Genomic DNA, 27,269 nt, shown 5'->3' with positions numbered 1-27,269 from the left:
TGTGAAGGTTCCTCGATTATTCAGTCACAGGAGAGATCCAAAGTCTTTGGGTATCGATGCTCTCGTGCAGGGCTGGCCACAGGACAAGCTTCTCTATGCATTTCCCCTATGGCCCATGTTGGGCAAAATAGTTCAGAGGGTTGAGGGTCACAGAGAGATGATGCTTTTGGTGACACTAGATTGACCCAGGAGACCATGGTATGCGGATCTGCAACGGCTCCTGGTAGATTCCCCCCCTCCAATTTTCGGTGCAGAGGAATCTATTGTGGCAGGGATCTGTTCTTCATGAAGATCCCACTCAGTTTTGTCTTATGGTATCGCCCTTGAGAGGACTCGCCTGCTGAAGCATGGATATTTGACTGTGGTGATCACCACCTTACTAAGAGCAGGAAAGTTCTCCATTTCTTTAGCCTGTGTGTGGATTTGGCAAGTAAGATCCTGCTCATTTTGGAATTTTTGCAAGATGGCTTGGTTGGCTCTTAATTCCTTGAAGGTAGAGGTAGTGGCTCTTGCCTGTTTCAGGGGTCAGGGCAATGGTGAATCCTTATTGACTCATCTAGATGTGGCCCGTTTCTTGAGAGAATTGTAACATCTTCATCCTCCCTTGCGGCTATTGGTACCCTTATGGAATCTTAATCTGGTTTTGGATTTTTTGACGGGCCCTATGTTTCGACTGATGCACAGCCTTTCCTTGAAGTTACTGACCTTGAAGATAATGTTTCTGGTGGCGATGTGTTCTGTGCGTCAAATTTCTGAGCTGCAGGACTTGTCTTGCTGGGAGCCATTCCTTCGGGTGACTCCAAGGGCAATACAGCTGTGAACTGTTTCTTCTTATTTTCTAAAAGTGGTCTTAGATTTTCCCTTGAATCAGTCCATTTCCCTGCCGTCTCTGGATAGGGAAAGAGATGCAAAGGAATATTGCCAGTTGCGACCGTTGGATATCAAGAGACATGTCGAGAGGCATCTGGAGGTTTCTAAAACTTTCCAAAAGATGGATCACCTGTTTGTCCTTCATGGTAGTGGTAAACATGGCGAGCCAGCTTCGTGGGCTAAAATAGCTCGCTGTGTTTGTGATTGCTGAAAAGCTGTTGCCTACTTAGTTTATGGCTCATTCCACTTGGGCTCAGGCAATGTCATGGGCAGAGGTTAGATTGTTGTCTCCCGTTGACATTTGCCGAGTTGCGATGTGGCCCTCTTGACACATCTTTTCCAGGTATTATTGTCTGGATGTGCAGGCCCGGGAGGATGCAGCCTTTACACATTCGGTTTTGACAGGACTATGGGCAGCCTCCTGCCCTATATGGGAGTAGCTTGGGTACATCCTGCTGGTCCTGAATTCATCTGTCTGGGTGCTAGGAAATGAGAAATTACCACTTACCTGATGATTTCTTTTTCCTTAAACCAGACAGATGAATTCAGCTTCCCTCCCTTGACTTGCCAAATGATTGTGCTATGGTCCTATGTGGTTGTGTGTTCCAGGGGATACTGGTAAGTGTTAATCCAGTCCCTAGACTAGTGTTAATGCATTCTTTTATGACAACAGTGTTCATGTTGGCTGAGTATTAAAATGGTTATCCGTTATTAATCAAGATTTTGCTAATCTGCCCACAGTTGGCTTTTGAAGAGAATACAGGCAGGCTGATGTCACTGCAGGAGTATATATACTGTGATGTCAGTTTGCTCCATCTCCATCTGCTGGTTAGAGGTGCATAACCCACTGGTCCTGCATTCGTCTGGTTTAAGGGAAAATAAATTATCAAGTAAGAAGTAATTTCTCAATGATTCTCAGCGGACAGCTGTCATGTGTCACGTTTTGGCACAATATGTTTTTGTTAGGATAATTTATAAGTAGAAATTCATGCCCACAACACTTCCATAGCTGTTTTTTGTCTGTTTGGAATGTGAGCACCCAAAAAAACAAAGGGAACAAGACCTAAAAGACCTACTCAACAGAACATGGATAGTGCTTGTGTTTTAAGCTGCTGAACACTAGTGTCTGAAAGCCCAGACTAGAAGAGGTACCAAGTGTCATACTGTGGGAGAGGAACAGTAGTGCAAGTCCCTTGTTGATCATTTCATTTGGATGTAGAGTATTTGGCAGTAGATCTAGGCAGTCTACTACCCCCATGCTACTTTTTTAAATAGATCATATTTTAGTGCAGGGCTTGCAGGTTATTTATTTAAAAATTAGCTAATATAATCAGAAGGGTCTAATTCAAATTTTGGCAGCATAGAAGCTGAATTAGCTCAGCTGGGAAAAGCTGAATTAGCCCAGCTGATTGACAAACATGACTTTCCTAGTGTGTCAGAGCCAAACATTTTAAAATGTATTGATTATAAAAAGCTTTAAAGGTTGGTTTAAAGAAGGCAATGCAAAGTATGCAATATTAACTATGGTTGATGTCTCTAAATGGGTTTCTTTTGCATACACCTTAATAAGAATGAACTTCACTCAAGCCAGGTTATATTGAATGATCTCAATCTCTTAGATTTAGTGCTAGTGCGCACTTTAATACTTGCAAGTTCCTTCTAATCAGGCCGATAGTGCACAATACAATTGGGACAAGTTCTGTATCTTTCACCCATGTTTTCCTGATCTCTGATTGCATTGCTAGTTGAAGATCTTCTCTTTCTCCATCGACAAGCAGGGATGAATTAGCCATAAAGTGGGTGATGTCATCAGACAGGGCCAAACGGTCCTTTCCATCTTAGCTGATAAGCATTTGCTCTACTGAACATGTGCAGGAGTTACCTCATGTGCCCCTCTTTTTTTTTTTTTCTTCATCCGAGCATCAGCATGGATTTGTAACCTATCTTTCTGTTTTTCTTTAAATAACTCTTCAGTTTTCAAACTTTTTTTCTATACTGTGTTACCTTGCTGCATTGCTAGCTCCCCAAAGAGCACTTTTCAGTGCTATAAAAAAAAAAAAAAAAGTTCTTCACCAAAAATGGCTGGTTCTAAGAAACCCAGTCAGTGGCTTCAAGGATTGAGTGTCTAAGAACATAAGAAATTGCCATGCTGGGTCAAACCAAGAGTCCATCAAGCCCAGCATCCTGTTTTCAACAGAGGCCAAACCAGGCCACAAGAACCTGGCAAGTACCCAAACACCAAGAATATCCCATGCTATTATGCCAGTAATAGCAGGTGCCATTCCCTAAGTCAACTTGATTAATAGCAGTTAATGGACTTTCTCCTCCAAGAACTTATCCAAACCTTTTTTAAACCCAGCTACACTAACTGCATTAACCACATCCTCTGGCAACAAATTCCAGAGCTTAATTGTGCGTTGAGTGAAAAAGAATTTTCTCCGATTAGTCTTAAATGTGCTACTCGCTAACTTCATGGAGTGCCCCCTAGTCCTTCTATTATCTGAAAGTATAAATAACCAATTCACATCTACTCGTTCAAGACCTCTCATTATCTTAAAGACCTCTATCATATCCCCCCTCAGCCGTCTCTTCCCCAAGCTGAACAGCCCTAACCGCTTCAGCCTTTCTTCATAGGGGAGCTGTTCCATCCCCTTTATCATTTTGGTTGCCCTTCTCTGTACCTTCTCCATCGCAGCTATTTATTTTTTGAGATGCGATGACCAGAATTGTTCACAGTATTCCAGGTGCGGTCTCACCATGGAGCAATACCTCTGCATTATGACATTTTCCATTTTATTAACCATTCCCTTCCTAATAATTTCTAACATTCTGTTTGCTGTTTTGACTGCTGCAGCACACTGAGCCGATGATTTCAAAGTATTATCCACTATGATGCCTAGATATTTTTCCTGGGTGGTAGCTCCTAATATGGAACCTAACATTGTGTAACTACAGCAAGGGTTATTTTTCCCTATATGCAACACCTTGCACTTGTCCACATTAAATTTCATCGCCATTTGGATGCCCAATCTTCCAGTCTCACAGGTCTTCCGGTAATGTATCACAATCCGCTTGTGATTTAACTACTCTGAATAATTTTGTATCATCGCAGATTTGATAACCTCACTTGTCTTATTTCTTTCCAGATCATTTATAAATATATTGAAAAGCACCAGTCCAAGTACAGATTCCTGAGGCACTCCACTGTTTACCCTTTTCCACTGAGAAAATTGACCCTTTTAATCCTACTCTGTTTCCTGTCTTTTAACCAGTTTGTAATCCACGAAAGGACATCACCTCCTATCCCTGTCTAGTTAGAATATGTCCATCACTGAATGCCATGATACTTGTTATTGGTGCCTAAGACCTGATCACAACCAATCCAACTGCTTCCAGTGCGGCTAAATGTCTGTGTGTTCTCAGAAGTATAGAGCCTGGGAAATAGAATAGCTGCATAAGTCTAAAGAACCACAGCCATTTCTCTTCCTGGAGTGGAGCCTCTTCTATCTCCCCAGGTGTTGGGCTGAGTAGGAGCTCCTCATCTAGACCTCTTTCATTGGAACAGGCCTGGGGCCCCTCCACTTTGTCAGCTCATGTAAGCAGCAAAAGCATTGTTTTTGGGCATCAGCAAGCCTTTCGTGTGCCCCACGAGGCTCAGGCTGAGTTAAAATAGCCTTATTCCTCAGAGCCTACGGTACCATTGGCACTGAAGAAACACTGACCCTCTGCACTGGTGAGGCAGTCAATGCATTAAGCACCAGCACCATCAATGCACCATGGCCTGGTGCTATTCTTGCATCAAGTCTTGTCACTGATGATACTTCCTGACTTGTGTCTCAGAGTATGGATTGGTGCTGTTGATGCACTGGGCCTCAGTGCTGTTGACACAGTTACGCCTTGAATTGCCAGTCTTGGGGATGATGGGAGGTGTGCAGGGAGATATGCTCTACTTACCTTTTTCAAGGGTGATTTCTCTATCGAGATTACTTGAGTAAGGTGTTCATCTTGAGATACCAAATCCCATTTGCATGCTATTATTCTTAATTCTCCAAGACAAATATTGAAAATCCAGAGGATTTTCTAGAATACTTCATCTTGGTTTCCGAAGAGGATGTTCCAATGCCTGGCCAGAGAGCATGGCAGCCCTTGGACCAAGTTACAGAGTTGGTGAAGACTTTCTTTGCCTCTCTAGTAGCTAAGGATAAGGAGGGGCACTCTTCAACCTCTCATCCCCAGAGTATCAGATTTGCTCCATCAAGGAGTCCATTTTGCCGCTGCTCAAAGGGATACCCCATCAGAAACCATGCAAGGAGGTTAGTCCTTGCCACCGTCTTGTAGCATAGTCCAGCTAGTCAGAGGACGTTTACCAGGGCTACTCCCCTCTGAAGCAACAAAGGACCCCTCAGTCAGCTGCATTATAATTGGTGTCCTGGATCATTGTCTGTTCACTTGTCATTTCAGAGGATTCATTGATGGGAATCCCCTTCCAGCCTATTACCTGAGCCTCTGGAACACTTGTCTCCACCTGAGGGCTTCTCTTTTTCCAGATTTCTGAATAAGTTGGGTAAGGCACTGGGTTTCAACATCTAAAAAGATAAGGACACTCGCATTGAAGTCTTCAGCCTTCTCTAGATTCTAGACATTCTATCAGCAGTCATTGCAATCCATTCAGTCTTGCAAAAATTACAAGGATGTAGGAGAATCCTATTTTCTGCTCTCCAGTAGCCATGAAATTAGACCTAAAGTATAGACTCCAGAAAACCCTGGGTTTTAGAGAGGTACAGCTGCCTCACCAGTCGGTTGTGGTGGAGTTAGCATTAAAATGAGCAAAGAAAACAGATATCTAATACATCACCAATTATGGACCCCAGACTGCTGGACAATTTTGGAGAAAAAAGTGATCCAGACTTCCATTTTTAATGCATACATTTGCATGCACAATTCTACATGGTACAGTACCTACGTGACTGTATTTAGAAACTGAAACACTTCCTGGCCTCACTGGAGGGCAATTTTAAATATCCACAGTTGCTCCTAGATGCAAAGATGGTATACACCATCTTATTCTATCAGTATACAAGGCATTTGACATGACAAACTGCTCACAGTTTGCTTCCCTTGGAGCATGCTGAATGGCTTTAAGGGCCAGAAGTTTGTGCACTAATGTCCATGATAAGCTAACAGATGTTCTCTGCTTAGGAGATCATCTCTTCAGAGACAAACTCAAACAGTTGCTGAAATCAAGAAGCAACATGTGGCAGTCAATTTATTCTTAACCAACTCGAGAACATTCAACTTCAAGACACCCCTACTTCCCTTTTGAGCATTCCTATTTTCAGAGATACTCCTTCAGGCAATTCCAGCAATACTGTGCTCCTCCTCTGCTTCCGCAACAGCAACAACTTTTGGCTCAAGGCCAGCAGCGAGGAGACACCAACCAAAATTGACATAGCAGGTCCAGCCAAAACCTGGACCAAGTTTTTGACCAATATCCAGATCCAGCATTCAACCTCTCTGGTAGGGGGAGAATTCATCTCTTCTTGGAAGAATGGTGCAAGATCACCAAGGATCGCTGGGTATTCAAGATAGTGGAATCTGGTTCCACTTCCACTTCTCTCAATTTCCCACACTTCCCTATTGCTCAGTCTTCAATCTGAATCAGTTTCACTCAGTGCAGCTCTTCCTGGAGGTGGAATTGCTTCTCAAACAGCAGACAATAGAACTTGTCCCTCCTAACTGTATGGCTAGGGTTTCTACTCCCATTATTTCCTTATCTCCAAGAAATCCAGGGAAGTAAGACCCATCGTGGATTTATGAAGTTTGAACAAGAATCTGTTAGATGAAAAATTTGAGACTGACTCCCTCCACACCATTCTGCCCTTCATCTAGGTGAAGGAGTGAATGTGTACACTGCACCTGAAAGATGTGTATTCCCACATGCCCATCCATCCCTCCTTTCTGCTGGCACAATCTACTCTAGGTAGTGGAATCCTCTCACTACTAGTACTGGGTGCTCCCCTTCGGTCTTTCAGGGGCACCAAGGCTCTTTACTAAATGCCTAGCTGTATTAGCTGTGTATCTCTGTCATCAGGGCATCCATAATTTCCCTTATCTGGATGACTGGCTAGTCTTGATGACTTTGCAGGAAGGAGTATTGACCTCCCTGCAGAAAACAATTCAACTCTTGCAGTCCCTAGGGTTCCTAGTGAATTTTTAAAAATCAATTCTGATCCCATCTCAGATAATCTAATTCATTGGGTCATGTATAGACTCTCTCTGGAGGAAAGAGTGGACGTCTTCAGTGCTCATCACTTGGTGAACACAGATCAAATAACAGCCAGGGAAGTAGTAGTTATTCTAATGACATGGTGGTTACGATTCATGTGGTCATTCTAACCCACCTCCACCATTTGAGTCCTACAATGGGACCTCCCCTTCTAATGGGACCAGTTATCCCTCAACAACTCTAGTGAATGTCTTGCATAGAATGAAAAGAGAGCTCCAGTGGTGGTGAGACCCGAACATTTTTGAGAGGATATCCCCCCCTCCATTTACTTCCGTATCAGGTAACATTGGTGATAGACACATCCACCAAGGGATGGGGAAGACACACAGGTCCCTTCTGAACTCAGGGAACTTGGTCACCAGTACGGTGACAGTTACCAATGAACCTATTGGAGCTTTGAGCAATCTGATATGCCTTGAGAGCCTTCTTGCATCTCCTTGGGGGAAAGAGAATTATCATCCAAACCAACAAAAAAGTAACCATGTTTGTCATCAAACAAGGCACAGGATCATGCACTCTCTGCCAAGAGGTAATAAGGATATGGGAATGGACATACAACTATCAAACTGTTCTGCAAGCGACTTACCTTCCAGGTCACCTCATAAATGGTCCCTACATTAGTCAATAACCAACAGGCTTTTTGATCTTTGGGGATATCCTCTTAATGACCTCTTAATGTTGGAGGAAAACAGAAAAGTGGAAATATTCCATTTTTCCAAGCTTAGGTCTACTCAGGAAGCTTTTCTGCTCAACTGGAATGCAGATCTCTTATATGCTTTTCCACCGATTCCATTAATAGCTGAGACAGCGCAAAAAGTACCTGTCTGTCTGATACTTATTGCACCAGCATGGCCCAGATAAGTTATTTTCGTACCTAGTACAAGTGTTTGAGCCTCCCCCCCCCCCCCACCCCCCGATCCCTCTAGGGGTCGATATATCTTTACTGACTCGAGCAGGATTGCCTGTATCATCCAAACCTCCTGTCTCTCAACTTAATAGTCTGGATGTTGTGTGCTCACTGATCGTGTCACTTTTCTTACACGGGCAAGTTGATCACACTAGTGTCTGCCAAGAAACCTTTAGCTAGAAGGGCTTAACAACTTTAAATTGAAATGGTTTTTGTCCTTTCAGAGGAGCTTCCAGGACCCATTCGCATGCGTACAGCAGGAACTGTTTAATACGTATTTCTTCTTTCTTCCTCAGAACTCAATATGTCCCCAGTCAAGATGCAGCTCAGCCCCATAGAGGCCTACCATGCTCAGGTAGAGGGTTAACTGATTTCCACGCATCCTTTAGTTTCAAAGTTTAGGAAAGGCCTGCTAAACCTCCAATGGCTAAACCACTTATTCCATGAGATCTTAATGTCGTTCTGGCACAGCTTATGTAGGGGGGTAGTGTTACAAGGGTCTACAGACCCTTGTGCCCTAGGCAGACCAATATAACACGCCCCTCCCCCCCCCCAAAAAAAAATACAAACACCTTGAATTGAAAGTGCCCCTCTTATAGTGGGATATATAGAGTGTCAGATTGGTCCTTTAAGAGGCACTCTTCCTCCTCCCCCCCCCCCCCCCCCCCCATGGTAAGTACACGCGTAAAGGCTACAGATATACGCATGGCAAGGATATTTTACATGCTGCACGCATACTTGTACGCACAATATAAAATTGAGCGTATTTTTGCTCATATGCCCATATGTGCGTTTATGGGCGCATATGCGCTTTATTTAAAATTTACCAGTAAGTGAGAACAATGGTTGCATCAGTGGCTCATCTGCAAGCCATGCCTAATGAACACGTTTGCAAAGCTTCAAATTGGTTATTGATGCATACATTCCCATTCCATTTCTGTCTGGACAATGGGTCAAGAAGTGACAGTAAATTTGAACAAGCAGTTTATCTGATTTTTATATTCCACTTTTTGGCACTTCAAAGCAGATTACATTCAGTTACTATAGTTATTTTTACCTTAGTTTTGTGTAGGTTGGTCATTCAATATTCTACTCTCTGAGACCTTCTGGGACAAGTAGTAAAGTTCCAACTCCAGTCTGGCAGCCCTGGTGCTGCCTTGGAGGAAGAAGGCCTCCTGGTCGGAGAGCATCAACCCTAGTGCAGCAGGAAGTGATTCTGTAGCAAGGCCCTGCTCTCCAGGCGATGCATTGTCCTCTTGCTCTGAGGATGTGTCTCCCAGGGCTACTGTCCAGGAGGGAAGGGTTAGGTTGGCCTTCATAGCTGGTTATTTATTAGGAATGTAGTTAGCTGAGTGGCTGGTGGACATGAGGATCACCAGGTAACATGCCTGTCTGGTGCGAAGGTAAGCAGACCTCATGCATCGCCTACATAAGATTTTAGACAGTGTTGGGGAGGAGCTGGCTGTCATAGAAACCTAAAAATCATGGCAGAAAAGGACCAATGGTCCATCCAGTCTGCCCAGCAAGCTTCCCATGGTAGTATCTGCCATGCAGGTTACCTCCATGTGTCAGTCAGTGCTGCTTGACGTGCTATGCTTATGGACTTGGCTATAAAAGCAGTCCTGTGTTTTTTTTTCCTTAATGTCTGCGCACCAGTACTCCAGACTGTGTAAAAAAAAAAAAAAAGTCATGGCTCCTGCTGGTTGTCCCTGAATCCAAATATCTCTTTCCCTCTACCCCCACCCCCCTCCTTTAAATCAGGGAGTAATGTTGCAGTTGCACCAAAAGCATCAAGGCTTATTTGTTAAGGTAGTAATCCATGTCTTCTGTTAAGGGTAGTAACTGCTGCTCTGTTCAGGTTACTCCCTTGCTTATCAGTTTCCCAAACCGTAAATGTCAGGGCCCCTCGTTGGTTTCTGTCTTAATACAATTCCCCGTTTCCCTTGCCGTTGAAGCAGAGAGCAAATGTTGAAGTTGCAACATAATACATGTGGGCACAGACATAGGAAAATGTGGGAGGGAGGTTTTGGAAGCTAAAGTTAGGCTCTTAGAAAGCTGAAATCCAGAACTTCCAGGGTAGCATTTTCTGAAATACTCCCTGTTCCACACGCAGGTCCCCAGAGCTCCGGAGTCTCAATGGTACAAGGAAGAGTGATTTAGTTTTGTAAGGAACTGGGGAACCTTTTGGTGAAGTCTTTTTTCTGAAGGATCGGGCTCCACTTTAACCAGGGTGGAACTAGGCTACTGGAGCTAACCTTTAAAAAAGGAGATAGATCAGCTTTTAAACTAGAACAAAGGGGAAAGCCGACAGTCACTCAGCAGCACATGGTTCAGAGGGAGGTATCTATGAAAAATACTAATGAAGCAGGAGAGTTAGGGCATCCCAACAGAGAGGTTCCAATAAAAGCAAAAGTAGTCCATAGAGTCTATAGGAATCACTTGAGCTAAAAGATTCCAAATTATCCCTTTCAACTGAAAAAAACAGGCTGTTAATACAAACAAAAAACAAACTTTGAAATGTTTGTATGCCAATGCTAGAAGTCTAAGAAGTAAGATGGGAGCATTAATGTCTAAGCAGTGAATGATGAGAGAGATTTAATTGGCATCTCAGAGACATGGTGGAAGCTTGAGAACCAATGAGAGAGTGCCATACCAGGGTATAAATTATATCACAATAATAGGTAAGAGCAACTTGGGGGGGGGGGGGGATGCTTTATGTCCAGGATGGCATAGAATCCACCAGGAGACTAAATGCGGAATACAATCTTTATGGCTAGGAACGCCATGTGTGTTGGGGAAGAGTATAGTGATAGGAGTATACAACCATTCATCTGGTCAAAATGATGAGACAGACGATGAAATGCTAACAAATTAGGGAAGCTAATCAAATCGTTAGTGCAGTAGTAATAACTGGAGATTTCAATTATCCCAATATTGGCTAGGTAAATGTAACATCATGACATGCTAGAGAGAGAAAGTTCCTGGATGGAATAAATGACAGCTTTATGGAGCAATTGGTTCAGGAACTGACAAGAGGAAGCTCTTTTAGATCTTATTCTTAGTGGAGTTCAGGATTTGATGAGAGAGGTAATGGTGCGTCCACTTGGCAATAGTGGTCATAACATGATCAGATTTGAATTAATGAGTGGAAGGGGGACAATAAGTAAATCCATGGCACTGGCACTAAACTTTCAAAAGGGAAACTTTGATAAATTGAGAAAAATAGAAAAAAACTGAAAGGTGCAGCTACAAAGGTTAAGTGTGCACATTGTTGCACACAAAGGTTAAGGTATGGACATTGTTAAAAAATACCATCTTAGAAGTGCAGACCAGATGTATTACACACATTAAGAAAGGCCAAGCGATTGCCAGTATGGTTACAAAGTGAGATGAAAGAGGCTATTTTAGCCAAAAGATCTTCCTTAAAAAATTGGAAAAAGGATCCATCTGAAGAAAATATGAAAAAGCATTAGCATTGGTAAGTTAAATTTAAAGCATTGATAAGACAGGAATAAAAGAGCATTTGAAAAGAAGCTGGGCATAGAGGCAAAATTTCATAATAAAACCTTTTAAAAATATAACTGAAGTAAGGAAGCCTGTGAGGGAGTTAGATGGACCGTTAGATAATCGAGGGGTTAAAGGGGAACTTAAGGAAGATAAGGCCATCATGGAAAGACTAAATGAAATCATTACTTCAGTGTTTACTGAGGAGGATGTTGGGGAGATACCCATTCCGAGACTCTTTTCAAGGGTGATGATTCATATGAACTGACCTAAATCATGGTGAACCTGGAAGATGTAGGCCAGGTTGACAGATTGAAGAGTAGAAAATCACCTGGACCAGATATACACCTTAGGGTTCTGAAAGAACTAAAAATGAAATTTCAAACCTATTACAAGTAATTTGTAGCCTATCATTAAAATCATTCATTGTAACTGAAGACTGGAAGGTGGCCAATGTAACCCCGATATATAAAAAGGGCTCCAGAGGTGATCTGGGAAAGTATAGACTGGTGAGCCTGACTTCAGTGCTGGGAAAAATAGTGGAAACTATTATAAAAGATAAAATCACGAACATATAGATAAACATGATTTAATGGAACATAGCCAGCATGCATTTACACAAGGGAAGTCTTGCCTCTCAATTCAAAGTTTTTTTTGAAGGGGTGAATAAACGTGGATAAAGGCGAACTGGTAGATGTGTGGTGTATTTCGATTTTCAGAAGGCATTTTACAAAGTCCCTCATGAAAGGCTTCTAAGAAGGCTAAAAAAGTCATGGAATAGGAGAGATGTCCTTTTGTGGATTGCAAACTGTAAGAAGAACGGAAACATCAGGATTAGGATTAAATGGTTTGTTTCACCAAATTATATATAGTGGAATGCCTCAGGGATCTATCCTTGGACCGGTGCTTTTTAATATATTTATAAATTATCTGGAAAGGGGTACAACTAGTGAGATGATCAGATTTGCAGATGACACACAATTATTCAGAGTAGTTAAATCACCAAGCGGATTTTGATAAATTGCAGGAGGACCTTGCAAGACTGGAAGATTGGGCATCCATATGGCAGATGAAATATAATGTGTTCAAGTGCAAGGTGATGCATGTAGAGAAAAATAATCCATGCTGTAGTTACATGATGGTAGGTTCCATATTTGGAGTTACCACCCAGGATAAGGATCTTGGTGTCATAGTTGATATTACATTGAAATTGTCAGCTCAGTGTGCTGTGGTGATCAAAAAAGCAAACAATGTTAGGAATTATTAGGAAGGGAAAAGCAAATAAAATGGAGGTTGTCCTAATGACTCTCTATCTCTCCATGGTTAGACCATACGTTGAATACTGTGTGCAGTTGTGGTCACTGCATCTCTAAAAAGATATAGTTGCACTGGAGAAAGTACAGAGAAGGACGTCCAAAATGATAGAGGGCATGAAACAGCTTCCCTATGAGGAAAAAAGGTTAGGATTGTTCAGCTTGGAGAAGAGACAGCCGGGGGGGGGGGGGATATTGTAGAGGTTTTCAAAATCCTGAAAGGACTTGAACAGGTAAATGTGAACATTTCATTTACTCTTTCGGATACTACAAGGACTAGGGAGCACTCCATGAAATTAGCAGGTAGTACATTTAAAACGAATTGGAGAAAATTATTTTTAACGTAACGCACAATTAAGCTCTGGAATTCGTTGCCAGAGGATGTGGTTAAGGCAGTTAGGGTGGCTGGATTTATAAAAGGTTTGGATAAATTCCTGGAGAAGTCCATAAACTGCTATTAATCAATAGGAAATAGCCACTGCTTGTTACCGACATCAGTAGCATGGGATCTGTTTAATGTTTGGGTACTTGCCAGGTACTTGTGACTTGGATTGGCTGCTGCTGGAGATGGGATACTGGGCTTGAGGAACCATAGGTCTGACCCAGTATGGCATTTCTTATATTCTTATGGCAGGTTCCGGGTTGCTTTTTCAGTAAGTGCTGTGTGACAACCCTCAGCTTGGGGGTCTTTACATGTCATAGCTAATTTAGCTGTGCTTGTTGAAGGAGAAAGCAAGTTTGCTTACTATAAATGAGGGTCTGCACAGGATGAATAAGCCATGCTAAATAGCCCCTTGCCTCCCTGGAAAGTCAAGTACCTAGATAAATTTAGCTCTAAAAGCTACTGAGGGGCTCACAAGGCAACACTGGTGTGGGAACTCCCCACATGCTTGATAGAAGAAAACGTTTATATGCTAAGAGAGAAGGGTCCATCGGCACCATCACCCATGTGTCATGGCTAATTAATCCTGCTGACTAGTGAAAACGCCATTTACGGTAAGAAAACTTGCTTTTTTTCTCCTTATGTTGTACAGAATAGTCACATGAAAACAAAACTTCTATTAGCAATGTTGTGTTTTTCTCCTTTACCATAATGTCAGGTTTTCTTATACAAAGGGCCGGATTTTCAAAATGTTACGTGCGTAAATGGACTTGCGCACGCCGGGCCTATTTTTAAAAAGGCCCGGCGACATGTGTAAAGCCCCGGGACGCGTGTAAGTCCCGGGGCTTGCAAAAAAGGGCGGGGTCAGAGGCTACCAGCACAGCGTCCATTTGCCGTTGTGCCTGGGATCATGCACTGGCAGTTGGCCAGCGCGCGCAACTTACTTCAGCTCCAGGGCTGAAGTCAGGTTTAAAACAAAACGAAAAAGGTAGGGGGGAAAGGGCGGGGGAAGTAAGGAAAGGGAAGGTGGGGTGGGGGGTAGGGAACGGGGGAAGGCAGCACGGCCTGGCGCGTGCAAGGTGCAGAATTGTGCACCCCCTTGCGCACGCCGACCCCCAATTTTATAACATGCATGTCCATGTGTGTGTGCTGAGTAGTACGCGCTCGCGCAGGTTTAAAAATCTACCCCAAAGCTTTTTATCAGTTGTAATAGAAATGTTTCAAGTAATCACAACTTTTTCATTTTGTGCATTGTCATTCGCGTACAAAATGCGGTGCAAATTCACATGGGTAGAAAGACTGTATTTAAAGAGCTTAGAGTTTGAGCAAAGTTTAAGTAACTTGCTATAGGGCAGTGATGGCCAACCTTTTGAGCTCAGTGTGTCAAAATTCATAAAAAACCTGAGCATAACTCGGGTGGTGTGTCACTTCTCGAAAAATCCATAATTTTGTGATATTTGTAGCTCTAATTAATAACAAAGTTATAATTTTAATATATGTACTGTATTTATTAATAAAGCAAAAACATATAATTCTTTACCTTACCTGCTTAGTGACTTTTTTGCTGCTGAATTTCATTGGCTAAAATCTTCAATTGAAGATTGGTATTTCGTACACTTCAAGCCCAAGCAAAAGTTACAAACTTCATCTGTCAGTCTGTTTCTTTTATTGGCTCCCATTCATTTTCACATCACTCCCTCCCCATCCCCCAGGCATGCACACATTCATTCTCACACACACACAGACCCCCAGGCAGGCACCCATGCATTCACACACATACACCCCCAGGCAGAGTCCCATTCATACACATGCACACACTAAAGGCAGACCCCCCTCTCTTTTGCCAGCAATCTCGGAACCTCTCTCATTCCTCTGCTGCCACTGTCACTGCTGCCACATGGCTGTTGGGGAGGTGCCGATTGCTGCTACTGAGACTGAAGTCCATTCTGCTGCCTCCTCTGTGCAGGCCCCGTGGGCTTCCACTTTCTCCATGCTGATCTCGTACATTGTGAGATCCGTAGAGAAAGTGCTATTCTTGCACATTCCCAAAGATTACATGTGCCAATCACTAAAAAGTAATCTATATTTTTTTTTGCCTTTGCTGTCTGATCTTAGTTTTCTAATTGGTTGGTCACAGGCTTTTTTTTTTCCACCTTCCCTTTCTTATTTTTTTTTGCCAATTCCTTTTATATTGTCTTTTTTTTCTGTTTCTTTGCTCTCCATCTTCTTCCCTCAAACACACAGTCAGGTTCTCATTCTCACATGCATTTCTCTCTCTCACACACACACAGGCTCTCACTGTCACATGCTCTCTCATACAATTATTCATACACACAATCTCTCACTGGCACATGCTGTCTGACTTACACACCCAGGCTCTCTCTCACTCACACATGCTCAAGCACAGGCTCTCACTCTCACATGCTCTCTCTCATACAATCATTCATACACACAGTCTCTCACTGGCACATGCTGTGTGACTCTCACACACAGGCTCTCTCTCTCTCTCTCCCACATGCTGTCTTGCTCAAGCACATACTGTCTCTGCAAACATTCAGGTCCTCACTCTCAAACACAATCTCTCAACTCATCTCATACACACACACACACACACACACTCTTCAGACCCTCAGCCTCTCTCTCACCTCTGGGCCTCCTCTTCGCGGGTCGCCGCAGGATGGGCCCTGCAATGGCCCTGATCTTCTTGGGCCACGGTGGCCCTGCTACCGGGCCTCTTCCTCTTCTCGGGCCGCTGCGACTTGGAATTCGTGGCGGCCCGTAAGCACAAGTGCTGCTCCTCTTCTGCACACGCTGATGCTGCACCTCCTTCCTGCCCACGCAGCTCCGGCAATGTTTACTTCCGGGGCCGCACAGGCAGGAAGGAGGAGGAGCATCAGCGCGTTTAAATACGATCTGTTTCTTCGGACCATGGTGACGTGAGCCTCACCACTGCCCTGCCTATTGCTGCGCCGAATGAGCCTCCCTGCGCCCGGGGGCATTGGGGAGGGGGGTGGAGGGGTCCGGAGGGTGGGGTAATACTAAAAACCTAATTTTAAAGGGTCGGCGCAGCTGGAAAAAAAAAAAGGCTCGGCACAGCCGATAAAAAAAAAAAAAAGAAATTCCCGATAGTCCATGAAACGCTGCGCATGTCAGCAAAAACGTCTCGGCGTGTCACCTCTGACACAGGTGTCATAGGTTAGCCATCACTGCTATAGGGCATAAAGATTAGAGGATTTGAAAATTGAAAGTGCTGTACTCTTACCACTGACTAGTCTCCTACAAAATTTTTGATTGTATTGAAGCCTCTAGAATGATACTAGTTGTTCCTCTCTTCCCTCCCAAAATAATTTGTTTGGGGAACAAATCTAGTAACCCTAGTGGAGAACATTCTAAAAGGTGTAATATGTATTTATGCCTATCTTGTGACTGGAAAAGCCCACAGTGTTCATCTGATTTTGGTGTTAATCTCTTGAAGAATGTGTGTTTGATGGGGATGGTATTGAGTATGATTGGTTGGTGGGTAGAAAGGAGTCACAAATATTCCATGTCTTCAGTATTATATGCAGAGTTCTCTTAGATTTGTATCCCATTTTTTTTACCGATTGTTTTGTTTCAATTTATTTTATTTGAGTGTTTTATATACCATTGTTGGTCTGTGAGTACGAGTGGTTGCTATTGACTTACATTTTGAGAAATGTGTAGTTTCAGAAATCGCAATATTTGGTTTTAATAATCCGCCCCTCCCCATCTCATATCCGCTGTTGGCTATATAATAATTTGGGTGGGGGGAGGTAGTATTTTCTAACAGGGAGTGACATGGAGCATTGCTGCTCTTGAAATATTCTTTAAATTTCAATAAGCTGCATCCATCTCAAATGATCTTCAGATGCCTTTGGGGGGCTTGATTTTTTTCAGAGAGCACGGACTTGTTATGAATAGGTTGTAGATCTGTTGCTGGATACTCCTGTTGGGGGAGGAGTCAGCAATCTGTTGTGAATATGTCTCCTATGAAGGAGGAGTTAGCAATCTGTATGGAACTGCTCCTGAGGGAGGAGGAGTTAGTAATCTGTTATGGATCTGCTAGGGAGTTAGCCATCTGATATGCTCAGCTCCTGTAGAGGAAGTAGATAACAATCTGTTACCAGCGGAGTGCTTAGAGAGGGCACTCAGCTGTAGTAGAATGTAGAATGGTGGATCCTTGGGCCGATGGCAGATGACAGCGCCCCCAGGAGGATATCCTGAGAGGGACCACCGGCTAGGCTTGGGTATGGAGACAGGCACAGATAATTATTTTATTTGACAGGTTAGTAGAACCACCAGAGGTGGCAGTAGTGAGCTGATATGCCCGGCAGGGCTGAAGTCCTTCAGGTACTGGAACCACGATCCCAGAGTTGCTGAGCTGTAGAGAAACTATAGATAGTGAGTAGACAGGGTATGCTGTGTACATAGCCAATACTACCGTGTTTCCCCGAAAATAAGATATCCCCCAAAAATAAGACCTAGTAGAGATTTTGCCGAATTCCTAAATATAAGACATCCCCCGAAAGTAAGCCATCCCTTGTAAACAGGAGCGGATTGACCTATCGGGGGATCGGGCTTCCCCCGGTGGGCTGGTCAATCCTGTGACGTCATTTTTTTTTTTTTTTAATAAATAAAGTTTTCAAGGTATTGGGGCAGACGCGAGCAGTGGTATCCCGAGGGGAGCCAATGCCCCGGGCGCAAGGAGGCTCATGCGGCCGCTGAGCCTCCTTGCCCGAAGAAAAAGATCGCGTTCAAACGCGCTGATGCTCTTCCTCCTTCCTGCCTGTGCGCCCCGGAAGTAAACGTTGCCAGAGCTGCGTGGGCAGGAAGGAGGAAGAGCATCAGCGCGTGCAGAAGAGGAGGAGCCGCGGGCGGCTGCTGCGAATCCCAAGTCGCAGCGGCCCAAGAAGAGGAAGAGGCCCGGTAGCAGGGCCAAGGAAGAGGAAGAGGCCCGGTAGCAGGGCTGCCGCGGCCCGAGAAGTTCAGGGCCGCTGCAGAGCCCATCCTGCGGCGACCCTCGAAGAGGAGGCCCAGAGGTGAGAGAGAGGCTGAGGGTCTGTAGAGGGTGTGTGCGTGCGTGTATGAGATGAGTTGAGAGATTGTGTGTGGGAGTGAGGATCTGAATGTTTGCAGAGGCAGCATGTGAGAGCCTCTGTGTGTGTGTGAGAGAGACAGCGTGTGACGGTGAGAGCCTATGCTTGAGCAAGACAGCATGTGGGAATGAGAGAGAGCCTGGGTGTGTGAGAGTCAGACAGCATGTGCCAGTGAGAGACTGTGTGTATGAATGATTGTATGAGAGACAGCATGTGATAGTGAGAGCCTGTGTGTGTGTGTGTGTGTGAGAGAGAGAGAAATGCATGTGAGAATGAGAACCTGACTGTGTTTGAGGGAAGAAGATGGAGAGAAAAGAAATACGGAAGAAAAAAGGACAATATAAAAGGAATTGGCAAAAAAATAAGAAAGGGAAGGTGGGAAAAAAAAAGCCTGTGACCAACCGATTAGAAAACTAACATCAGCCAGCAAAGGTAAAAAAAAATAAATAAATTACTTTTTAGTGTTTGGCACATGTAATCTTTGGGAATGTGCAAGAATAGTACTTTCTCTATGCAGATCTCACAATGTACGAGATCAGCATGGAGAAAGTGGAAGCCCACGGGGCCTGCACAGAGGAGGCAGCAGAATGGGCTTCAGTGTCAGCAGCAATGGGCGCCTCCCCAATAGCCATGTGGCAGCAGTGACAGTGGCAGCAAGATTACTGACATCTGGGGATGGTGGCAGTACCAGTCGGGGGACCCCTTCCAAGCAGTGTGCAGAGGTTCAAAAGCAGCAGAGTCAGCCCAAGCTGACTACCATGAATGCTGCACACTCTTACCTCTCTCTGACAGCACACTAGTGGGACATGGCTGACGTAGGGGCAGCCAGCAGCTCTATTAGACATCCTCTGAAAATAAGGCCTAGTGCATCTTTGGTAGCAAAAATTAATATAAGACTCTGTCTTATTTTCGGGGAAACAGGGTAGATGATAACTCACATAAGGTCTTGAGGAAGCTCAGTAACTGGAAAAGGGTTAGGCCCTCGAGGAGCGAGTACCTGGTTCCAGGGAAAGCTCTGAAAGAGCGATGGTAACTCATAATTGTCTGTATCTGTAATAGCTTCCAGGCAGTAGAGAATCTTCAATGTATTCAGGAACATGGGCCCTCAAGGAGTGAGTACCAGTTCCTATCTGCAGTCTGAAATAGAGAAAAGAGAGCGAGGTCCCCAAGGAGCGGGTACCCCTGGTAAGTCCGAGGAGGTAGAGTAGCTTGGACAAATCCATAGCGAGTCCGGAATCTTAGTCCTTGTCCTTGCTAACTCAAATCGTTAGCGAATATTGAGACCTTTTATATTGAAAGCAGATGACGTCATCTCGGGGGACGCCCCCGAGGTTCGCGCCCTTGCTGGTACATCAATGGGAGCGTGCGGGCGCCCTACGTCAGGAACATGGCGGATCCGCAGCGTCATGCCAGTCCAGGGACGCCGGAGGGAGCAGCATGGAGACGCAGTGGCAGCAACCGTCCATCAGACCCGGAGGGAGTCGCCACAGAGGTAGAGAGGGCGGAGTGAGGGCGTCGAACAGCGACTGACGCAACAGGACTAAAATATTTTATGAAAGGGTATCTGTTTAAGTGGTTTTATGAGTTTTTTTTCCTTTTGTTTGTATTATTTATTTTAACATTAAATATGTTAATACTTTTGAATGACCTGTTGCAGTGATAACACTATAGGTGAGATTATTTCTCTTGAAATGAAGCTAAATTATTATCTGAGCTTAGGAAGAGAAGGTCCTCCACAGACCTTCTCTTCCTAAGCACTTTTTCTTCCGCTGCCTAAGCTATTTAATATATGTATATTAGTTTCATTAAATCTATGGTAACCCTCCGCTACCCTCCCCCCCCCCCCCCCCCACCTTCCAACCCCCTTCCAATCCCTCATTCCTACCCCTCCCTCGGAATACCTTGTTACCCCAAAAAGCCAACTCTTATCAGTTCTTACCAGTTTAGGACACGTTACTCCCCATGCTTAAGCTGTATCCAAGTTTTTCTCTCCCCCTGTTCTATGTAAGACAACTTTGTCACTGTTTTTATGGCTGCAATGTAAACCGGAGTGATAATTAACTCTGTTATTTGAACTTCGGTATAGAAAAGTTATAAATAAATAAATAAATGTGTGAGTACTAGCAGGGGAAATATATTTGTGAGGCTGAGTGAAAGCATTGTGTCTTGCTGGATGATATACAACATTTGCTTGCTGATTCAAACTGAGTCACTCCCTGGCTGTTCTACATCAGGGAGTTGCTTTTAAGAGCAAATGTAATGATTTAAAATAAGGTCATGACATGCAGCTGCAGAACTGGCAGGCAGGAAGGTCCAGGAAGATAGTGCAGCACAACAAAACTTTAAAAAAAATAACTAGCACTTACTATTTACTATGGTCCAATATTTACTTTTTTAATGATGTTTTTAGCTCATTGCCACCACTAAAGTTGGTTCTTATGCTCTTAAAACACATTTTACTTATATCACCTTGAGCTCCAGGTGACAAAAGAATCTTAAATTCTAGAGGAGTAGGGGGCTGGAAACAAAATGGCGTCGTGAAGAGAGGTTGCATATACAGACAAGCTCCCGATTGTCGCAATTTTTGGTTTACCTTTTTTCACTAAAATGCCCCACATGAAAAGAAAGGGGAAGGTAAGGGAGGGAACCTCGCCCCCCCCCCCCTTAAGCTTACCCCGATTCAGACGAACATACGAGAGTTCTTCTCTGCAGTGGGGGATTCTCCAGGTGCATCTGCTTTAGTACGGGAGGAGGAGTAAACCTCCGTACTACTCGACGAAACATCATTAAGCGCTGGAGCACTGGATACTCCTTCCTCCCCAGCCCATGTCGGGGCGCCTAAGTCTGTGGAATCCTTGATGCCGAAGTTGCATTCGATGGAAGAAACGGTCGTGGCAGGCTCAGCCGCAGGCACGACGGGGCGAACTCAAGGCAAGGGGACCTTATTCGCCTTGAGAGAAGTGAACATCGGGGTGTTGAGTGGAGCGGGCAGTTCTCTGCCACTTTCAGCTGTTCAAGGAAGGACTCTGACGGACCAGATGCCTTTAGAGATTACACCACAGAACATACCGGTAAATGAATCTGAATTTAAATTGCTAAGTAAGCCTGAAATTGTTACCTTAGATGCTTTGTGGAATGGTATTTCCACACTTGAAAAAGCAATAATATCCCTGACAACATCTATAAAGGGCTTCCAAGAGCTGTTTAATACGGTGAACCAGGTATGTCTAGCTAATTCAACTAAAATCCAGGAAATGGACCTACAAATAAATGAGATTAAAGTAATTCAAACTGGCCTGATCCAAGGGGACTCTAGATTAGACAAGAGACTTGAGAGTTTGGAGAACAATCTCAGGTATAACAACCTGAGAATAATCAATTTTCCCAAGTGTAAATTAATATCCCCCAAGGAACAGTTAAAAAAAATATTTTCAGGAAGTACTATCAATTCCTATATGAGAAATGCCTACGATTCTGAAGGCCTATTGCCTGCTCGGTCCTGTACGGAGAAATGGTGGAGAAGCAGGGGGTGAAGGAGAACTAGGGCAACGCCGGAATCACCATCCCCATTTGAAGATCTATCTGCTTTTCTAGAGACGACCCAAGAAGAACAGATTGAAAAAAAAGGTCTCTTGCTTGTAAAGTTTTCAACATCTGCTGAGAGAGAGATGGTTTTAAATCATTTCTTTCATAATAAGAAAAAACTATACCTCGGAGGGAAGATTTGGATTTATCCAGATATCATCAGATCTGCGCACATATTATAAAATCCAGGGTTGGTGCGCGCAAGGGGGTGCACAATTGTGCAGCTTGCGTGCGTCAAGCGCGCAGCTTTCCTCTGCTCCCCCCTTACCTTTATCTTATAAGTTGTGCCTGCCTCTGGGCAGGCGAGGTTGTGCGCGCCGGCCGATGGCCAGTCCGCGATCCCGGGTACAGTGACAAATGGCCGCTGTGCCTGGAGGCTCTGGCCCCGCCCTGCCCCTTTTTTCAAGTCCCGGGACATATGCGTGTCCCAGGGCTTGCGCGCGTCGCCGGGCCTATGCAAAATAGGCTTGGCGCGCACAGGAGCGGGTTTTCGCGGATACGTGCCTAACCCTTTTAAAATCTGCCCCTAAGTTTCCATGAAAATGTTTGCTTACCATAGAAAACAATAGATATGTATTTATGGAACCAGAACAGTTAGAACTTTTCCTGGATTCTAGAGAAATCCACCTGATACCGGTACTATTTAGATAACCTCACTACTCTCTTCTTGCATAATGCTTGTTAGAATATATGAAGCTATATTTATTGCTCTAAGTTGCATTTTGTTTTCTCCCCGATTGCATAGTAAATAGGAAGGGGGCAGAGGAAAGATAAAACGTTTTTGGGGATTCTAATTTTGGAAATGTATTGACAATATTTGTTAATGTATATGAAACTATTATAATGCTGTAGACGATAGTTTAATTTTCCTGATAATATTGTTGTAACCCTCGCCTGAAGCTTAAGGCGTGCTGATATGCTTTAAGGTAATTAATTAGAAATTCAATAAAGAGAAAATAAAAAAAAAAAAAAATCTAGAGGAGTTGGGAACATTCTGTCCTAGGCATCCAGTCTTAAAAAGAAAATGTTTTTCTTGCTGCAGTTGTGTCCTGGTAATGAGCTGATTATGGCAATGCGTAAAATTTCCAGTTTATTCCTGGGTGCTATCCTGTGGAGCTTCCCTTTTTATGTAATTGGAGAAATCTTTCTCAAATGTAGATGTAAGTAACCCCTTGGAGTGTAGGATCCTATTTTGGTCAATGATCTTTGTGCAGAGCATCATCACTTGGTGTACACTGTTTCCACAGAGGACTTTATGAACCAATTATCACTGGCTTGAGTGCTCTGCTTAGTTCTCACACTTTGATTCTGACACTGTATTTTAATGTATACATTTCTTTTCTTTTGGGGGGATGATCTGATATCTAGCCAACTGGTGAATCAGCTTGTTTGAAGAGTTCGCCCCCCCCCCCCTGTATATTAGTTTTTATTTCTTCCAAAACCAAACAGGTTTTGTGTTTTGTTTTTGTTTTTTTTTTTTGGGGGGGGGGGGTTGTTCCTCCCAGTAAAAGCAAAGACAATTGTTGGCCATCTGGCGGAGTACACTAATACTTTTTTAAATAGGTAATTTGAGTGCTGTGGAGGAAATTGCAGCTGTTGTGAAAAATGAGCACATTGTTTTCATAGAGGTGCAGTAGAAAGGAAGTGATGTGGTATATGCTGTAACATTCAATTTTTTTCCCTTAAAATTCAGATGTAGTATAGATGATGAAAGCCTGGTGATTTTAAACAGGCTTTCCTTTCAGTAATCAAAGAGAAAATACTCTCTAAAATAGATATAGTGACAGTAAGGGCCAGATATTTTTGCCTGGGCAGTACTAATTGTACATTGCTGTTCTACATAGTTCTGGCTCCTTGTTATAGGACAGTGTGAGAAACCTTTTATGAAAATTCTCAAAGGACCTATATCCAGCTATATAAAAAAACTTTTCCATAAAGAGCCAGAGTTTTTCCCATAGGTTAATAAGGAAAAGCAGCATATGTGGCCTTAAGAACTCTTGTAAAAATAAATACCGATAAGTAAATAAAAAAAATAAAAAAATCACAGTAGTATTACAGCGCCAAAAGTAAGATGATACCTAACAGTATACCCTACACTAGATTTTGAGGTGCATTTCGCAAAAAGCAAGAGTGCCAATTGAGGGTGTGTCATGTCTTGTCCTTCCTACCTTCGATATGCCGGGATTTGCGAATGCATGGCCTCAGAAACACACATGGTAAGTGAGATCAGGAGGACAGCAGCTGGGAGCCATGGCTGGCAGGAAGCCTAGGCCCCATCAAGCAAAGTAGAGGAAGACCGGCTGCCCCCAACAAATCCTTTATCATCCACTTTTACTAAAGTAGGGACCAGTTCAAGTGATGGTGGCAGCAATAGCATCAGGTTGTAAAGATGCACGGGGCCATCATCGCATGTTCTCTACCAAGCCCTGCTCCTTCCTGGCTTTCATACGCGAGGAGGGGTCTCCGTGAGGATCATGTGCCAACCCTGCATATCTTTACGACTGCCATCGGGCTTTGGACCGACCCCTATTTTAGTAAGAATATGTCCACAGGGGAGGGGAGTTGGGGACACCAGTCTTTTTTTCTTTTCTTTGGTTGGCGGAGACTAGGCTCCCCAGCACCCCTCCAGCTTTGGTAGCTGCCACTGGTCGTTTTTGCAGGCAGGTGGATTCTTTGCTGTTCTAGAGTCTGGTGATCAGCAGAAAACTGGCATTTATTTTGGCTGTGGTGTAGGGTTTGTTTGTTTTTTTTTGGTCTTGCCCATCACTGGCCTCCCTTGAAGAAAACTGAGGGAAAGAAGGGGACAATAGGAGTTGCAGTATGCAAAGAAGAAAAGGGAAATCATGTTCCCCTTCACTCATTTCCCCTGCCTCTATCCCCACCCCATAGTCTGCCAACGAAGGAGCTGGAATTGCACAAGCGTGCACATTTTAGTTGGTTAAAGTTTGTACAAAATTAAGAAAAAGCTGCTGAATAAATAGACTATCATTCATCCCTGGACCTATGTGCTTCTTTCTAGATGGGGTAAGCCCGGACTACTATTCGACCCTAATGCTTTAGTGGTCCCTTTCCCAAGCTGGTGTTCATCAGTTACATTGCACATAGCTCTGTTGTGGGGTTTAATTATTAGTTTCTCTTTGTCACACATGGAGGTATTCATTAATTTTTATCAGTTGCAGACTGCAGAAAAGGGAAACACAATTGCAACATTTTTACAGGTCTGAAACCCCTGCAGATGAGTGATTTGTGACTGTATGTTGTTTACACATGTCCATGTTTAATATTTGGAATATAGAAACATAGAAATGACGGCAGAAGAAGACCAAACGGCCCATCCAGTCTGCCCAGCAAGCTTTCACAGTTATTTTTCTCATACTTATCTGTTATTCTGACCGCTGAGGTCAGGGCCCTTATTGGTAACTTTTTGGTTCTAATTTCCTTTCACCCCTGCCACTGATGTAGAGAGCAGTGCTGGAGCTGCATAAAAGTGAAGTATCAAGCATAATTGGTTAGGGGTAGTAACCGCAACAATAAGCAAGCTACTCCCATGCTTATTTGTTTACCCAGCCTGTGCAATTTAGTCCCTGCTGGTTGTCTTAATATAAATCCTCGTTACTTCATTCCCCCCCCCCCCCCCACGCTGTTGAAGCAGTGAGCTGCGCTGTATATGTAATCAAAGTGAAGTATCAGGCTTATTTGGTTCGGGGTAGTAACTGCCGCAACAAGCAAGCTACTCCCAAGCTTATTTGTTTACCCAGACTATGCAATTCAGTCCTTGTTGGTAGTTGTCTGAATGTAAATCCTCTTATCTTCATTCCCCCTGCCATTGAAGCAGTGAAGCTCACTGCTTCAACGGCAGGGGGGAATGAAGATAAGAGGATTTTTAAATTTTGAAAAGACAAAATGCTTACTTGGAGAGGTTATATCAGTTTGTCATCATGGGGTGCACTGGATTAAGGGGGTTACACAATTCCTAGAGCAGCCCGTCAAGATCCCGGACCTAGTTCCTCTCACACATTGTCCATGCCATCATCTGGGAATACTGGGGTTCTTCTGGTGGGGGGTTGGAGGGGTGCAGGGTGGTCAACCTATTGAGCCCCTGGTGCAGTAGTGGGTAACACAGTCTTAGGGCCGGATTTTCAAAAGGTTATGTGCACCGGGCCTATTTTCAAAAGGCCTGGTGGCGCGCGTAAAGCCTCGGGATGCATGTGTCCCAGTGCATGGGTGGGGTGGGGCGTGGTCAGAGGCCTGCAACACAGCGGCCATTGCCGCTGTGTCGAGGGATCGCATGCCAGCAGCCTGCCGGTGTGCGCAACTTGCGCCTGCACAGAGGCAGGCGCATAAGGTAGGATAAAACTTTTGGGGGGTTAGAGTGTAGGGCTAGGGGTGGGAAAGGTTAAGGGAAGGGGTGGGAAGGTCAGGCTAGGGGGAAGGGAACGGAGGAAGGCAGTGTGGCTCGGCGTGCATGGTGCACAATTGTGCACCCCCTTGCACGTACCGACCCTGGATTTTTTAATATGTGCGCGTGCCAGGTAGTGCACACCCATGTAGGCCACACATGAATGTTATAAAATCTATCCGTTAGTCATGTACTCACGCCCCAACTCTCTCTCTCTCTCTCTCTCTCTCTCTCTCTCTCTAACTGGTTGGTGAATGCTCTCAATAGAAGATTATCTTCTATTGAGAGCATTCACCAACCAGTGGAGGAAAGCACTCTTGAATTAAGCACAGAGTCAAAGGGGATGGTGTTCAACTGAAATTTACTTTAACTTAAAAATAAAGATCCCAGCTAGAATCGTAAAAATTATGAAAAGTAAAATAATCACAACAATGAAAGCAGTGGTCTCTTTATCCTTAGCATCTCCTCTATTAATTTTTTTTTTCTAAGCAAATCATTTTCCAAAAACCCTTCCCTGTTGAAGGTGGGAAAAGGTTTCTTCAGCAACCAGCGTAAGGCAAGGAATAGGATGGGAAAAATCCCCTTATTCCAATAATTAGATGTCTCCAAATATTCTCCAAAAATTCCTTTTAAAAAAAATCAGTAGCTTTTATTCATTATTTACTGGCCGTGGGATAAAACAACTGAATTCCAATCACTAAAGCAAGGTGATACTTACCTTACTGAAAAACTGGTCACAAAAATCTATTACGTCACTATTTTCACTTTCAAAGTCTCAGACTTGTTTATACTCCTGAGACCCATCCCAAAAAAGGGACAGTCAAAAGCAGGGGAAGGACTCAAAAAAAAAAAATGCAAAAACCCTTCTATAGCTGGAACACAGACACTATTAGTGGCAGAGGCAAGGCC

At 43.8% G+C, this 27,269-nt stretch overlaps 1 protein-coding gene across 6 annotated transcripts in view; it reads left to right on the top strand.

The window, feature by feature from the left end:
* SESTD1 (SEC14 and spectrin domain containing 1) overlaps positions 1 to 27,269 on the top strand; it is a 283,107-nt gene that overhangs the window by 24,237 nt on the left and 231,601 nt on the right. The gene's annotated exons all lie outside the window — the stretch shown is intronic.

The sequence above is a fragment of the Rhinatrema bivittatum genome, chromosome 6 (assembly GCF_901001135.1).
Source record: "Rhinatrema bivittatum chromosome 6, aRhiBiv1.1, whole genome shotgun sequence".
NCBI lineage: Eukaryota > Metazoa > Chordata > Amphibia > Gymnophiona > Rhinatrematidae > Rhinatrema > Rhinatrema bivittatum.
This window is presented reverse-complemented; position numbering and strand designations above follow the sequence as displayed.